Raw genomic sequence first — 18328 nt, 5'->3', positions numbered from 1 at the left:
GATTGCTTCCCCCTATCCATGGCCAGTTGAAAAATGTCTGTTTAAATTGGCCAAGCCAAGGACTCCATGAGCTTGTGACTCAAGTGAATTACTTAGCAGATATCCTTATTCTTGAGAAAAAAGAAAAGCAGGAGCAATTAGTTAATGCACAGCTCCAAATGTCGAGTGCTTTCCCCCATTCAAGAGGTAGAAATAGAGGAGGATGAGGGGGACAAAACAGACCTAGGTTTCTCCAAACACAGGCAGTCTTCCCTCTACAATTCCCAAATGCCAAGGCTTCTAATGCTTGAAATTGTACCCCCCAGGGTCACAACTCTAACTTTGTTTTATCTGTGGGTAAAGTGGCCATTGGAGAGATGATTGTCTTTTCCTGCAGCCAGTAGCACCAATGCCACAAGCTACTAATCCTTTTGGAACTCCCTCTCCTAATATGCAGACTACCAGACAACAGCAGTAACTTCCTACATGGACTATCCCATGGCAACCGCCAGCCTGGCAGCAAACTACCTAGGACAGCCATGAACAGGAAACACAGCTATTTCCGTTGGTACTGGTCATGCAAAAAGGCCCTTTTGTCAATATTAAAGTTCAAGATACTGATGTCCCTTTTTGATAGACACTGGGGCTACTAGATCCATGCTAAATGCATCAGCTGTCCACTCTGGTTCATGGGGTAAGTGTATCAGGAGTCCCTTTAGACTACCCAAGACCATTTCAGTCCCCATTCAACTTGGACCATTGATAGCTAAGCATGCCTTTCTCATGGGGACCTTTGCACCCCTTAATCTATTAGGAAGAGACCTCCTTTGTAAACTGCAATGCATGACATTTTTTACGCCTGAGGGATTGGACTTAAATGTACCTGATAGCTCCCTAGCCATGCAAATGTGTGTTACCCCACAGCAATTGGATGAAGATGTCCTTTTTTCTTTCCTTACTGAAGCAGAACCTGTTCAAACACTAGATGCATCATTGTTAGATTCAGTTCCTAAACAGTTATGGACAACGCATGAAAATGAAGTTGGTCTTATTAAGGATGCCACTCCAATTCACATTACATTAGAACCAAACAAACCCTTACTTATGATGACTCAATATCTACTTTCTGCGGAAGCAGAAGATGGAATTGTGCCTGTCATTTTGGCATTGTTGCAACAGGGTATCACTGTGCCTACTAGAAGTCCTTGTAATACAGTCTGCCTGTAAAGAAACTGGGCAGAGAAGCTTATAGCTTTGTGCAGGACTTAAGAGCTGTAAATGCTGCAGTAGTACCAGCTTTCCCTGTTGTTTCTAACCCAGCAACTATTCTTAGTTCTATTCCTCCTTCAGCTACCACCTTTTCTGTTATTGATATCTTCTCAGCATTCTTTTCTATTCCATTTCATCCAGACAGTCAATATCTATTCACATTTACCTGTAGCGGGCAGCAATAAACTTGGACTCGCTTGCCTCAGTGATATGTTGAATCACCCGCACTGTATTCCAGATAAATGAAACGACAATTGGACAAACTGCAACTGCTTTGCAAATCCACATTAGTACAGTACATAGATGATCTTCTCATAACTTCTAATACTTTGTCTGACTGTCAGACTGATACTGTTTTTTTACTGACTAAGTTAGTTGAGTTAGGTTTTAAAGTAAATTGATCTAAACTTCAACTTTGGCAACCACAGATTCAGTATTTAGGACATTTAATTTCTGCAAATGTACAACATATTCTACCCTCCCTAATCACTGCCATTCAAACTGCACCGAGGCAAACAACATAACAGCTCAGGGGGTTTCTTGGGTTTGTAGGCTAGTGTAGGCAGTGGATTTCTAATCTTGCTGAAGTAATAAAACCCTTGTTAGAATGACTTTAAAAAGACACTCCTGAGCCACTTCTCTGGCAGTAAAATCGTGAACAAGCAGCTTTTGTTCAGTTAAAGTCTCTTCTTTTAAATCTGCCAGCTTTAGGCTTGCCAGATTACTCTAAGGTACTTTACCTTTTTTCTTGTGAATGCAATAAGGTGGCAATGGGATTGTTAGCTCAAAAAAGGAATGATGGTTACAGACCAATTACTTACTATAGTACAAACTTTGACCCAGTAGCAGCTGCCATTCCCCCTTGTTTGAGACCGGTAGCAGCAGCTGCCCATTTGGTAGACATGGCACAGCCCTCACTCTGGACCATAAAACCTTTGTTGTAGTACCACATTCTGTTGAGGCTTTGTTATTGAAAACTAAGGCATAATACTTGTCTGCTTCCAGGCTTTCTAAATATGAGTAGCATTACTTAATAACCCTTCTTTGCAAATTATTAGGTACCCTCCCTTTTAAACCCAACCTCTCTTATTCTGACTGCTGATGAGGGAGAACCCCATGATTAAGTTTTTTTTTTGTTAACAATGTGCTTCCTCCTAGGCTTGATTTGTGAGATACACCACTACAGAATCCTGACTTATTCTTTTTGTTGGTGGGTCTTGTATATGAAGAGAAGAAGGACAGTTAATGGCTGCTTTCTCTGTGTGTACAAAGACTCTATTTTGTTAACTGCACAGTTACAGGGTAATGTTTCAGCGCCAGTGGCAGAGTTAGTGGCTCTCACAGAGGCTTATAAGTTAGCAAAGGGCAAACATGCACAATTTATACTGACTCTGCTATTGTTATGGTGTTGTTCATGAGTTTTGTGGTGGGAGCATGGATGCCCAACTTCTGCTGGGACAATCATAAAAAACACTGTTTTTGTTCAAGAACGCTTAGATGCTTTGCTCCTGCCAGTGGAAATTGCTGTTATAAAGTGTACTTCTCATAAGTCTGACTCCTCCTTTGAATTGAGAGGGAATGTTTTCGCAGATAGAGCGACATGACAGTCTGCCTTGTTAAATTCTGTTCAAGCTTTTTTTTCGCAGGCATTTCAAACTGAGGATATATCTGTGTCATTAACTAATGTGTTCCATTTCTATAACCAAGCTGTAGACTCTGAAAGGGTAAGGTGGATTCGTGACAGCTACTGTCATTCCCCAGACATTCTTTAGCACCATCCAGATGGACGGTTAGTAGCTGCGTGAGTGTTTTTACCTCAAGTGGCATGGGCTTGTCATTTGCCATCCCATCTGGGAAAAAATACATTATTAAAGCAACTTTTGACTGATTGGTATGCCCCTTATGCTTCAGAAGAAGTTCAGCATCTTGTAAATACTTGTAATATGTCTTTCTTTTAATGTGTCAAAATCTGTTACTGTTCCCATGCAGCATATTAAAAAAAACTATGGGGACCTTTTTGTAGTATTCAGTGGCACTTTGTTAAATTGCCACCAAGTGCAAAGTTTAAATATGTACTGGTTAATGTACATATTTTTTTCTGGTTGGGTAGAAGCTTACCTGTGTGTAAAAAATGATGCTGCTATGGTGGCAAAAAAGTTGGTGTATGAACTGATACCCTGATTTGGGGTTTCTTATAATATACAATCCGACAGAGCCACCCACGTCATTGGCCAAATGGTGCAGCATCTTTGCAAAATATTAAATATCAATCTTCAATTTCACTGTCCACAGAGGCCTCAGACTTCATGTATGATTGAGTGAGTTAATCAGATGGTAAAGACTAAATTAGTTAAACTCACTGCAGAAACACGGCTAAAATGGCCAGAACCCTTGACTTTAGTGTTATTTACACTCAGAAGTGTAGTTAACCCACTGAGAAAATTTTCTCTACATGAAGTTCTCATGGGAAGACCCATGAGAATGCCAGCCACACCCCTTCTAGCTAGTCTAGAATTGCAATTGACTGATGATGCACTATTTGATTATTGCAAGACTCTTATTTCTGTTCTGCAGCACTACCATTCACAGGTACTCTCCACCCAGATCCATCCTGATCCAAACGTGACACGTGATATTCAACCAGGTGATTGGGTGTACATTCCATCCTTCTCCAGGAGAAATGCTTTGCAACCTTGATGGAAAAGCCCTTTCCTGGTCCTGCTTACAACATCTACAGCCATTAGACTCAAAGGGTCTCCAACCTAGATCCATGTCTCCCATGTTCAAAAAACAGTCCCAAATGAAGGAAATTAACTCATTTTATTCAACTCCCCTGCTGAGGCCTTGTAGGATGATGAACCAGTCTCTTCTCACATCAGATGAAAAAACAGAGAGTTTGAAGAAAGCTGTGATGACTAATGTTGAAAACCTAGTGGAGGAGGACATTTCCCTTGATTCAGGTGACCAAGTGCAGCTCATGGGATACAGACAACAGCTGCAGCCAAAGGGGAATTTATTTGGTATCCAGTAACAGCAACAACAGTGAACTAGTCATCACAAACCTCATCTGTGCCTGATGACTGCCTTGATGACTGCAATCATTATTTTTGGTTTCACTTCTTGTTTCCTGCAGAAACATATATATAGTTCAATATATATATATATATATGCACAGATTTATAGCAGTTAAGCCTAAACAAACAGTGGTAAACTGGCATCCTTCATTTAATACAGTTAATGCTATTCTACAAACTTATGCAGTGACAATCAATGGGAGCAATTGTTGGATATGTGCTGGTATACCAACTGCACATATTGGTATTCCTTCTAGAGTATTTCCTTAGAATGTTTCAGAGACCTGATAGGCATTATTAAAAAGGGGAGTAATGCTAAAAATGAGAACTAAACCTATAGCCCGCCCATTGCATGATAATTTCAAAGGATTTTTTTTTGTTTGTTTGCAGTACAATGATACCCAAACTGTGGGACATAGTAGATATAATATCCCATTGATTAGTAAGCTGTGCAGAATTAAAACCAAAGGAACAATATGTTGGGGGCCTTCAGAGAATGTGACTGATGATGATCCTATTTAGTCCATCTAGGCACCCAGCAATAAATAATAAAGACTCAAAGCCATATGTATATGCATTAGAACAAGATTATTATTTTGTTTGTGGGGAGAAAAGCCTACAGATGGCTCACAAGCAGTTAGGATGGCAGCTGTTTTGTCAGATTCATTGCCCCAGCTATCCGTCACACAACCAATTTGCCCAGAGAAAAGATCAGGAATGTCCTTGAGACTCAGACTGTAAAAAAATCCAATTGGTAAAATTGATGCATCTTGGATTTACCATCATGATTTAGAAAAAGCAGCCTTTAAAGGACTTTCTCATATGAATAATGATGTTATTTCTGGGGCTGGTATACTTCCTGCTTATGGAGCTACAAAAGCAATATGGGAGCCACAAAAGTTATCCAAGATGTTAGAATTATTCAGTAACGTGATCTTAGTTCTGCAGTTATTAGACTTACAGACCTAGAGTGCTACACTTGCTGTGGTGTTGCAGAACCAAATGGCACTTGACTTTGTGCTTGTGTCAAAAGGGGCATGCTGTATGTTTATTCCCGATAACAAACACGCTGTACATAGTCATTTGGAAATTATCCAAAAAGTTGCTGAGCTATCCAATACCAAGGAGGCAGATAGCTTGCAGTGGGCATGGCTCACTAACTTATTTTCTGGATGGAGTGGTGGTATTCTGAAGTTTATCATGCTTATTTCTGTTGTTATTATAATTCTATGTTTGCTTCTATTTGTATGCAAAATTTTAATAACTAAGCTTATTGCATCTCGATCTTCTATTGCATTACAAAATGTACATGTCAGTAACTTTGAAATTATGTAATTTACCAAGTGTACAGATGAAGATTTTGTGGAAAATTAAAATGAAAAAAAAAAACAGTTTTTGAGGGATTTGACAAAATGTATGAAAATATCTTTGGTCTCTGAAAAGTAGTTTCTGGTGTAATGCTTTCTTAGCATCAAAGGGGGATTGTAAAGGTTGTAAAGGGTTAAATGCATGTGTCTGATAGCAGGTTAGTGCATGTGATTGTAAAATAATCCTGAAGTCATGGAAAAGTAGTGGGAAGAAACTTCATGAAGTTTCTAGCGCCGTGACTTGAGGCACTGCTTCTTATTAGCCATGTAGTAGAATGGAAACATTCCTTATTAAGACAAAACATAGGTAATAAATATAAAATGCATTTTCTACTAACTTGGCAGTTTCCTATTTGATATAGGATAGTGGTCTGATAGATGAAATGGACTGTCTTGTTATATTTCTATTGGATGCTAACAGTGGTGTGATACCACTTGCACTCGCCCAGTAATCAAGGAGCCTCATTCCTCACCATTAGCACCAGTGAGGGATGTGCACATTGGGAGGATGACAAGGTCACACACAGTAAAGTACAATTTCCCTTAAGAGCACATAGAGATCACAGTCAGTCTGGAGCAGGTTTTTCCCTCTCTTTCCAGATCTCCAATAAGACTCCCCACTGGCACAGCTATAGGGTTCAGATCTGAGCCAAGTGGTCAAGCCAAAACCTCCAGCACCCCCTCTGTCCAACCAGTGCTTTGTGTCCCTGCCCAAGTAGCTGACACACACTCACACACACACACACACACACACACACACACACACACACACACACACACACACACACACACACACACACACACACACACACACACACACACACTTTGAGACTTGATTTTTATACAAACCCACAGACACTCCTGGGGAAGGCTGGCACAGGTTCACTAGCTATGCCCCCCTCTGCCCAGACTTTAAGGTAGCACCAGCTGCCAATAAACACCCTTATCAGCTACTATAAGGCCCTTATAAGGGGTGACCAATTTTACTGTGTAATGTTACTATTATCCAAATGGTGTGTACAAGACTTTAAGGCTCTTTAAGAGTGGCCTGTACAGTGTTACCAAATGCATGCAAGTACACTAAGAGCTTAAATATCTCTAAACAAAACCAGCCACAATTAAAAGGTTTAACTATATTTAATAATAAATAAAAGAACAAGACAATACTCAGTAACCCAATACAGTGACAACAGAGTTCAGAATCACTGAAAATACTTTAAAACAGCATTGCAGGACAGTCTCACATAAATACAGAAACCATCTATACTGATCTTACTATTTTCCTATCTATCTCTAAGAGTGATACTATGATCTAAGTCTTACTTATAGAGCAAGGCAAGTGCTGGTGAGATGTTTCAGGTCCAGAGACAAATACAAAATGCACAGACATTCTCTGAGAGATAGTTCTTAAATTACTATCAAACACTTCTGCTGGGTTATCTCAGATTACATTATTCTAGTCACCTCTACCTTAATTCCCAGGCTAACAGGAACTTAACATTTAACATATGTCTGTGAAAAGTACTTATCTCTCAGATGTACAGCTACTAGGAAGCCACAGAGCAATACAAAAACACTTTATATGTGAAACCTAGTAATTATCTCTGTCTCAAGGCAATAGAAAGAAACTCTATATTCTGTCTTCTAGCTGTGGTAAACACAGTTGTAAAACTCTTTACCTATTTTCTCAGAGTTTGCAAGTTAACTCTGCATGTCCCAATTTCTACTATGAAAATGTACATTTACACAGGCATATAGTCCATATATACTTCTGCTCTTTTCCAGCAGGGTGCATTACAGTAACATTTTTGAAGCTCAGAAAATAACATACAGGTTACTTACATTTGTAGACAAGTCTATGGATCATATTAATATTTAAAATGACATAGAATTATTTACAAAATTCTGGCTAGCTGGGCTGGCAGCCTTCACATTACTCCACCCCAGGAAACCTCAAGCTAGTTTTTCAACTGACCCTTGAGAGACATTGCTTGAGAGGATTGAACCTACCTGGGCATACCTTACACTATTCCCTGTCTTGATAACCCATCTGCATTGGCATTGCTAACCCCGCTGATGTGCTGCACTGTCATAGCATATGCTTGCAACCCTATTCTCCACCTTAGCAACTTAGCATTTTTGCTGACTGGCACAATGTAGCCATGTTAGGGATTGTGGTCTGTAACTGCAGTGAATTTCCTTCCATACAGGTAAGGTTGAAGTGTCTGCAGTGCCCACACTATGGATAGACATTCCTTTTCTACAGCTGCATAGCATTCTTCCTGGTTTGGAGCCTATGACTGAGATAAACCACTGGGTGCTCTTCTCCCTCTGAAGAAATCTGGCTACGTACAGCCTACACCCCATGGTTTGAAGCATCCACCTGTACAACAAATTCTTTGCTGTAATCTTGACTGGCTAATACCGAGGAGGTCCTCACAAAGCTTCTTTAAGTTTCTGTAATGCCTGCTCACATGCTGGTGTCCACGCTACCTTATCTGGCCTTTTTTTCCTTCTCAAGTCTGTGAGGGGAGCAGCAATGGTACTATAACTGGGGAAAAACTTTCTGTAGTACTCTGCTGCCCCTAAAAATGCCCTCACCTGCTTTTTGGTAACAGGTCCTAGCCATACCTGAATGGCTTCTACTTTGTATGGTTCTGGTCCAATCATACCACTCCCCACTCTATGTCTTAGGTAGGAAACCTCTGCCATACCCACCTGACATTTGCTGAGCTTAATGGTCACCCCTGCCCTCTGTAGTCTGCCCAACACCTCCCTGACATGCTGAAGGTGCTCTTGCCAGGAATGGCTGTAGATGGCAATATCATCTAGGTAAGCAAGGGCAAAATCTCCTGCTTCTGCTAGGATATGATCTACCAGCCTCTGGAAAGTCACTGGGGCATGTTTCATTCCAAAGGGCATTTTTGTGAACTCATACAAGCCAGAAGGAGTCACAAAGGCTGACCGCTCTCTAGCACTGGGAGTCAAAGGCACCTGCAAGTAACCCTTGATAAGATCAATGGTGATAAGATACTTAGCCCCACCCAACTGATCTAGGGCTTTATCTGTCTTAGGCATGGGGTAAGCATCTGACTCTGTGTGACAATTTAATTTCCTGTAGTCCATAAAGAACCTGGTGCTGCCATTCTTCTTTGGTACCAGTAACAATAGGGAGGCCCAGGGACTGCTGAACTCCTGAATTACACCTAGTTCCAACATTTCCTATATCACTTCCCTCAGAGTCTGTTTATCCCTAAGGCAGCCTATAAGTGGCCTGCTTAATAGGCCTTTGGGGACCTGTATCCACCTGGTGTTGCATCAGGTGGGTGCACCCTGGTTTCCCTGTGATCATGCCCACAAACTCCTGTAACACTGCTCAGATTTCTCAAAATTGGTTAGGGGAAAACTGCTGCTACATTGCTACCCCTTCCACTAAGGTGTCAGTCCGAGCCTCACTGAGGAGATCAGTCATCAGATCCCCCTCAGACTCTCCCTGCAATCTACTGCAAATACTCAGGACAAGGGCCTCCCATTCATGGTAAGGTTTCATCATGTTAACATGGTACAATTTATGCTCCTGCCTCCTGCCTAGCAGTTCTACCATGTAGTTAACATCACTGACCTTCCTTAACACCTTGTAGGGTCCCTCCCAAGCTGCTGCAGCTTGTTATGTCTGACAGGAATGAGAACCATTACCTGCTACCCTACAGCATACTCTATAGCTCAAGCATTCCTGTCATACCAGACCTTTTTCTGCTGTTGGGCTTCTGCCAGGTTTCCCTGGCCCAAGCCCATGAGTTCCCTGAGCTTCGTCCTGAGGTTTAGGACATATGCCACAACAGACTCCTTGTGGGATTCACAAACACCCTACCACTTATCTCAAATTAAATCTAGAGGTCCCCTCACTCTATGCCCATACAGCAACTCAAAGGGTGAAAAACCTGTGGATTGAGTGTAGAGTTTAACCTCTCAACAAGACCATTAGTCTGAGCATGGCAGGGGATGATTTTTAGGTGCTTCACCCTATAGTGTTTCCACAGACAAGCCAGCAGGTCTGACATGAAATTGGCACCTCTGTCAATCAGTATTTTTTTTGGGAAACTTACCTGCTGAAACTCTTTAACAAAGCATTTGCCACCTTATCTGCCTCAATGGAGGACAGAGCCACTGTCTCAGGGTATCTGGTAGCATATTCTACTACTACTAGGATATACTTTTTCCCTGTGGAACTTGGGGTACTCAGAGTCCTCAAAAGATCCATAGCTACCCTCTGAAATGGCTCCTTAATCACAGACAAAGGCATCAAAGGAGGTTTCATCTTGTCTCCTGCCTTGCCTACCTTCTGGCACTGCTCACAGGTCCTGCAATACCCTGTTACATCTCTGGAAATCTCAGGCCAATAGAAGTTCTGCATAATATGTCTCTTTGTATATTTTATGCCTCTAGGACCTTCAAAGGGAATACCATGGACTATGGCTAGAAGTGAAAAACAGTAGGTTCTGGGGACTACCAACTGCTGTATTCTCTCACCCTCTAGCCCACCCTCAGGGGTCCACTCTAACAATTTGTCCCAGTATACAGATTCCCCCTTCCCTTGAGAATCAGGTGCCTCACTAGCTACCTCTCTCAGGCCTTGTAATGTAGGGTCTGAGAGCTGAGCCTGTCTCAACTCTCTCTTTGTAACCCTTCCCAGCTCCCCTTCTACAGGAAGTCTGGTATCCTCTGACAGCGGTGCCTCACTGTCAGCCTGGGTACTATTACTCATCTCTGCCCTTGCAGTCATGCTGTCCAAGGGAACATTAGTACCCACAAGCAGTTGTGGCTCACCTTCAGTTTCACTGCTACAGGTCAGCTGCCTCCCTGAAGGAACCACCTCACCAGTCCTGGCTGCAAGTGTGTGGCCTGTCTGGGTCTCCACCAGGCTACCAGACCCACATGCTTGTCTCCAAGCCTGACTGCGTGTAACTGCATGAACACATGGTACTGCATTATCAAAATCATTCCCTATCAGGACATCTGCAGATATCCTCAAACACACCTACTTGCTTGCTTCCTTTTCCACCCTCTCAGTCAAGGTGAACCCTAGCCAAACGTATTTGGAATGGGGTCCCTCCTAAAGATCTGACTGGAGTAGACTGCCCAGGCAAGTAGTGCTCCTCTGTAACCATTACAGGTTTCACAATGGTTAGGTCACAGGCTGTGTCTCTTTTAGCTATGGTCTCTTTCCCATTCACTAATATAGGACATAACCTCTTGTGGTAGATTGGTACCCTTGTTGTCCCAACACCACTTACTGTTGGCATTTTGTCATTCCCACTTACTAGATCTCACACCTTTTGTTCCCCACCTTGCCTCTGTGGATATATATATGCTACACAGCCCCACTGGTTGCATTTAAAACACTTAGCCCTTGGTTCTGCACATGCACCTTGGCTAGTGGCTTCTCCTGCTACTGGCAGATTCTGTTAGGACAGTCTGGGCTGCCCACCATGGGTTCCGTTAAACTCATGAACAGCACTGGGTGTCCCTTTCCTGTGCAGGGACGCCCTGCTTGCTTGGTATACATCTCCCTTCTTCTCCAACTCATCTACAGTAAGGCATTGTTTATCAGTTAACCAGATTTGTATGTCTTCTGGCAAAATGCTAAGCACTTGTTCCCTCACCAAAAGGTCTGCCAGCCCTTCAAAAGTGCTAACCTGACATCCACTCACCCACCCATGAAAATAAGTGCTTAGTTCAGCAACATATTCGCACACACTTTCATCTGCCTTGCGTCTATGCTCACAAAACTTTTTTTCTATAAGCTTCAGGTGTTAGATTAAAAAATTCTACAAAACAGCTCTTTACAACATTAAAATTTAAACAGTCATGGTCAGATACTTTGGAAAGAATAGTTACAGCTTTACCATGGAATAAGGGGGTCAGGAATGGTATCAAGAGCCCTTGGTCAACATCATACTGTTTACATACCCCCTCAAATATGTGAGCAAAACTATCAAAAGTATCCCCCTCTGTAAATTGTGGAAGAAATTTACTGACATTTGTTGCTTCTGGGATTCAGTTACTCCTTTCCCCATTACCTCCATGACTCTGGCAAACAGTCAGCATCTCCTTTTCATGTTGCCTCTGCCTCTCCTTCTCCTCAGCATCCAGGCATAGCAGTTTCTCATTCTTCTCAGTTGCTAGGCACCTCAGTCTTTCTGCTGCTTCTATTTCCAAATGACTGGCCTCCAACTCAAGTCTCTTTAACTCCAGATGGATTTTTAAGTCCTCTGTGGAAAGGTTGAGCTGTCCATTTTCTGAGAGTTGTACATCTCCACGGCCAGTCTGATTGTCCTCCTGGTTGCTATTCTCTGATGCAGCTGTGACTAAAGCTGCAATCATGTCTGCCTTAGTCAGGTTGACATGCATGAGTCCTTTAGCCAAGCACATCTCACCCAACTGGATCCTTATCACCTTGCCATAGTCCTCTGCTAACATACTTGCCTGCTCTCCCTGACAAACTAAGCTAACAAAAAAAATAAAACAATTGTGATATGAACTCTGAATGTTCACTGAAACACCTTCAGTGTTCACTGTACACAAGCTACAGGAATTCAATATCCACACCATTACAAGTCAATTAATATGTGATGTGGCTATCTCACTGCTATCAACTAATTAATATGTGATTGGGCTATCCCACCACTGCCAAACAATTAATATGTGATGCCCCTGCACTGTCCCAGTAATCAAGAAACCTCAGTCCTCACCACTAGCATCTGTGAGGGATGTGCACATTGGGAGGATGACAAGTACACACACAGTAAATACGATTTCCCTTAAGAGCATACAGACATCACAGTCAATCTGGGGCTGGTTTTCCCTATTTCTCCAGATCCCCAATAAGACTCCCCACTGGCACAGCTATAGGGTTCAGATCTCAGCCGAATGGTCAAGCCAAAACCCCAGCACCCTCTCTGTCCAACCAGTGCTTTCTGTCCCTGCCCAAGTAGCTGACACACACACACACACACACACACACACACACACACACACACACACACACACACACACTTGGAGGTTTCATTTATATACAAACACACAGACAGTGCTGGGGAAGGCTGGCACAGGTTCACTAGCTATGCCCCCTTCTGCCCAGACTATAATGTAGTACCAGCTGCCAACAACCACCCTTATCAGCTACTATAAGGCCCTTACAAGGGGTGACCAATTCTGCTGTGTAATGTTACTATTAAATCCAAAACATCCTCCTGCACAAACGGCTGGTGCACTGCTGGAAAACCAAACCAAAAGTGAAGATCAGGCAATCATTATTTAATGTCCAACTTCAAGACAGCAAAATAACCAACATGGTTATACCAGTTTTTGTTTTCCAACTTATACAATTTCATATAGAAAGCATGGAGGCCCTCTGTGCATCAATAAAATAGTGCACTCATGAAATATAATGCAAATAAACACAATTATACCAAATATATAAATGAATATATAAACCCAAATATAACAACAAACATATGAATTGGATGCCTCAAAAATGATCATTCAAGCCAGGGTTTGATGATCCACATTTTCTCTTTGTAGGTGAGCCTATCATGTAAAACATGGGATTGTACATGTCTGTCCTTAATGTGATCAATGACCATAAAACGGGTGTTTGGAAATGCGTTTGTATAAAGAACTGGACCCCTTTTTGTTTTTAATATCATTAAGATGTTCCCCTATCCTAACTTTAAAAGGACGGGAAGTTTGTCCAACATAGAATGCTCGACAATTGCACTGGGCCAAATAAATCACCCAAGAAGTAATGCAGTTGGCAAAACATATGTCATAAACTTGTGGACAGTTTTGTGAGGAAAAGGTCTGACATATCAACACCCTAGGGCAGTAGGTACAATGACCACATGGATAGCATCCAAATAAAAGGCCTGTAAAAAGGTGAGCTTGAGTACTAGAACATGTATCTATATAATAAACCTTCTTGTAATGACTGAAATGAATAGTGACACCAGTCCCCTATATATTTCTCTAAGACATTATCCAATTTTAACAAATACCAATGCTTACGGATAATGTTCAAAAATCCAGCTGTATTCCTCCCATAGGTTGTTACCAATCTAAGCAAATCAGACTTAGCATGATCCCGATTTTGATAGGATAATAAATCAGTTCTATGTTGCTGATTTGCGAAACGATTGGCCCTTGTGATGTCACCCCCTAAATAACCTCTACTTTTAAACCTGGTGATAAGATCCCCCTTGTAATGGTCGTATGTGGAGGAGCTGGAACAAATACTTTTAACATGAAGGAATTGGGACTTGGGGATGTTCTTGATGACATGCTCGGGGGTGGAAACTGGTGGCATGTAATAAGGTATTGAATTGGGGAAATTTTCTAAATGTCTCACTCTCAAGAGTGTTGGTGTCTGTTCTTTTAACCAAAACATCCAAAAAAGTAATTTCAGATCTGGAAAAAGTCAACTTAAACTCAATCCCCCATATATTACCATTTAGATACTCAAGGAATTCCAAAAGGAATTCCTCATTAGCTCTCCACACCATCCAGCAGTCATCAAGATACCTCCTCCAAATATCCATCTCATTAATAAAGATATTGTGACTGGTGACATAAATTACCTGATCCTCCACATATGCCATGAATAGATCTGCATAAATGGGGGCAAAAGAAGCCCCCATAGCAGTGCGCTGTTTCTGCCAAAAACACCTGTCCTTAAAAAAGAACACATTGTGAATCAGGACCTGTTCAGTCATGCATACCAAGAGGGTATTAAAACCAGCCTTATAAATGTTGACCTTATCCAACCAATATTGCAGGGCCAAAAGTCCTGCCCAATGGGGAATATTGGTATATAGGGAGGTGACACCCAAGGTGCACAAAAACCAATGGGACTCTAGTTGGGTCTCAGAGATAATAGAAAGGAACTGTGTAGTACCTTGGAACAGGTCCTGATTCACAATGTGTTCTTTTTATTTGGATGCTATCCATGTGGTCATTGTACCTACTGCCCTAGGGTGTTGAAATGTCAGACCTTTTCCTCACAAAACTGTCCACAAGTTTATGACATATTATGTTTTGCCAACTGCAGTACTTCTTGGGTGATTTATTTGGCCCAGTGCAGTTGTCGAGCCTTCTATGTTGGACAAACTTCTCGTCCTTTTAAAGTTAGGATAGGGGAACATCTTAGTGATATTAAAAACAAAAAGGGGTCCAGTTCTTTATGCAAACACATTTCCAAACACCCTACGGGCAATTTTTGTTTTATGGTCATTGATCACATTAAGGACAGACATGTACAATCCCATGTTTTACATGATAGGCTCACCTACAAAGAGAAAATTTGGATCATCAAACTAGGGGATCTATTTTCCCCCTGGCTTGAATGATCATTTTTGAGGCATCCAATTCATATGTTTGTTGTTATATTTGGATTTATGTATTAATTTATATATTTGGGATAATTGTGTTTATTTGCATTATATTTCATGCATTTATGAACTAGTGCACTATTTTATTGATGCACTAGAGGGTGCTCCATGCTTTCTATATGAAATTTGTATAAGTTGGAAAACAGCAAGTTAGGTTTTGTCTTCATTTTGTACATCATGTTTGGTTGTTGATAAAGGATTTACCGAAACCGGTACAACCATGTTGGTGTACGGTTATGTTATTTTGCTGTCTTGAAGTTGGACATTAAATAATGATTGCCTGATTCAAGGAGTTGAGTGCTGGCTTTCTTTTCTTCACTTAATGTTACTATTATCCAAATGCTGTGTATAAAATGTTAAGGCTATTTAATAGTGGCCTGTACAGTGTTACCAAATACATGTAAGTACTCTAAGAGCTTAAATATCTCTAAACAAAACCAGCCACAATTAAAAGGTTTAAATATATTTAATAAGAAGTAATGAAAGAACAAGACAATACTCAATAACTCGATACAGTGGCAACAGAGTTCAGAATCACTGGAAATACTTTAAAACAACATTGCAGGGCATTCTCACATAAATACAGAAAACATCTAGACTGATCTTACTATTTTCTTATCTATCTCTAAGAGAGATACTATGATCTAAGTCTTACTTACAGAACAAGCAAGTGTTGATGAGATGTTTACAGGTCCAGAGACAAATACAAAATGCACAGACATTCTCTGAGAGACAGTTCTTAAATTACTGTCAAACACTTATGCTGGGTTATCTCAGATTACTTCATTCCTGTCACCTCTGCCTTAGTTCCCAGGCTAACAGAAACTTAACATTTAACATATGTCTGTGAAAAATACTTCTCTCTCAGATGTGTAGCTGCTAGGAAGCCACATAGCAATACAAAAACACTTTACATGTGAAACCTAGTAATTATCTCTGTCTCAAGGCAATAGAAAGAACCTGTAGCTGTAGACATTCTGTCTTCTAATTGTGGTAAACACAGTCATAAACATCTTTACTTATTTTCTCAGAATTTGCACGTTAACTCTGTATGTCCCAAGTTCTACTATGAAAACAAACATTTGCACAGGCATATAGTCCGTATAGATTTCTGCTCTTTTCCAGCAGGGTGCACTGTGGTAACATTTTTGAAGCTCAGCACATAACATACAGATTACTTACATTTGCAGACAAGCTTATGGATCATATTAATATTTACAATGGTATAGAATTATTTACAGAATTCTAGTTAGCTGGGCTGGCAACCTTCACAATTGGTTTCATAGATAAAATATATTACTTAGATAAGATTTTCTATATATTGTCTGAGAAATCCTATGTTTGGGGAGACATGATTTTCTGAGCACTGTCTCCTGCATGTGCATTATTTCTATTTAATAAAAAACTTGTACTTTGAACTGTCAAGAGACTAAAGTGTTTATTTATCAGAATTACCTTAACAGCTGAAATCAAGATTCAGATATCCAGACACATCCAAGGGTTCCCTGCAATACACATTGGAAAAGGCATCACAGATGGTCAATGAGTGTGCCAGAGTGTGCCATGCTGCACAACATACTAACAAAAAAAATGGTGATCTTCCAGCCTTAGATGTGGGTGACTTACCCCAAGAAACCCAGATGTCTGATCTGGAGCTATGTGAGCTATCTCAGGCTGATCAGGAGGACACAAGAGAAAGAACAACCAGCTGTATGTGACAAAGGCTGCAGCCACATATGCTATTTCATGTGACATGGTAGCATCTGGATCAGAACGTCGGGTCATGACAAGCCACACATACAGAATTACACAGGTAAACCACTGATGTTCAAACAGCTTTGCCCCATTGCAGCAGCACAGCAGACAGCTACATTAAAAAGGCCAGTAGTTGTTCAGATCAATTATCATACATACCATAATTACTATATCATCTGCAAAACATTATGTATGTATTTGCATTAAAGAAATGAGCACATCTGGATGGCTAAAGAATAACATTCACCACTTAACCACTGTAGGTAAGGTACATGGCCAAAGTCAACCATACTGGCATGTGGGTGGCACTCCTAAGGTGTGCACAACAGTTTACCATCACATCACTGAAATGCATTCATGCAAGTGACACTTGTTCAAAAAGAAAGTTTCAAAGTTTTGTAATGTCAACTTTTGTTTTGACATAACTACATTTTTGAAATGTTCTTCCTGTACTACATCCCAGATGGCAAATGGGTTTTTACGCTCAGCCCCAGGAAATGTTGAATGTCAAAACAATTTTACCACGTTTGACATTTGAGAGGAAAAGTGTATTAAATTCTGGCATTTAAGTTCGGAGTTGTGACCAATCACATGGGTGCATTTCAGTCATGTGAAGATAAACCATGCACGACAATAAGTGTTCATGATCAGGTAGGTTATCATCAAATGTATAATTGCTGTTTATACATAGCAGCATAACTGTCAGCATGTCAATGCCTGCAGGATTGTCCATTGAGGGGTGTACTATAGCCCACAGAACCTAATTGTGGGGGGCTGTACAATAACACTGAGATGCAGTATGTATATTATTGGAATATGTAATGCCTATATACCAGACAGCATCTACTGTATTAACATAGAAGAATGTACCAACAAAGTCACATACATGACAAGGTGCATACAAGTATTACAGAACATGCTTGTCCTGGCTTGTCATACATAATGCAACACTATAATGCACAGTTAGGTGCACCATGAGTCATTCAGATGCACAAATATGTGAAATATAAGAAACCACTTAAGCATCAAGGACATGAATAACACAGCAGCCATAGAACATGCAGAAGTGTATTGGATAAGCCACCATATGTATGGCTGTGTGTGTAAGCAGGCATGTACAGAAAGGTACACATTAGCATTACACTTTATCAAGAGAATAACAAAGCTGAGAAGGGAAATCATAGGTGTACTTTGTGTTGAGGGGGAGGCAGTTGCAGTGTCATAAGAAAATGCCACATGCATCACTAGCATGCAAAATGAAGTATAGCTGTGCATTCAGTAATGGCAGACAAAAATTGAATGCTGAATGCAGAAATCAACATCATATCTATAAGGCTGTATGCTGATGAGTTGAATATATGGTTGATGTATGTTAACTAGGAAGCACAGGTCGAATGGAAGCATGATGAATATCAAGGGTAGCAGTAAAGTTGTCAGT

This window comes from Protopterus annectens, chromosome 6.part0 (assembly GCF_019279795.1).
Source record: "Protopterus annectens isolate FY-2018-M chromosome 6.part0, PAN1.0, whole genome shotgun sequence".
In the NCBI taxonomy this organism is placed as follows: Eukaryota; Metazoa; Chordata; order Ceratodontiformes; family Protopteridae; genus Protopterus; species Protopterus annectens.
This window is presented reverse-complemented; position numbering follows the sequence as displayed.